Here is a 247-nt window from a genome sequence, read left to right as displayed (position 1 = left end):
GAAAAAATCCAAAAATCTGAAAAAATTCAAGGTTTATTAGTTTGGTTTGATTTATAAATTTAAAAATTTGACACAATGATTTGGTTTGGTATTTGAAAAATCCGAACCAACCCGAGGTTGAAAAACCCGAAAAAATCCGAATTTTATTAGTTTGGTTTGGTCTATAAATTTAAAATTTTTACACAAATGGTTTGGTTTGATATTTGAAAAACCCGAACCAACCCGGTCATGTACACCCCTAGTTTTT

Source organism: Solanum tuberosum, unplaced genomic scaffold (genome assembly GCF_000226075.1).
Source record: "Solanum tuberosum cultivar DM 1-3 516 R44 unplaced genomic scaffold, SolTub_3.0 scf00661, whole genome shotgun sequence".
Classification (NCBI taxonomy): domain Eukaryota; kingdom Viridiplantae; phylum Streptophyta; class Magnoliopsida; order Solanales; family Solanaceae; genus Solanum; species Solanum tuberosum.
Note: the sequence above shows the minus strand (reverse complement) of the source record.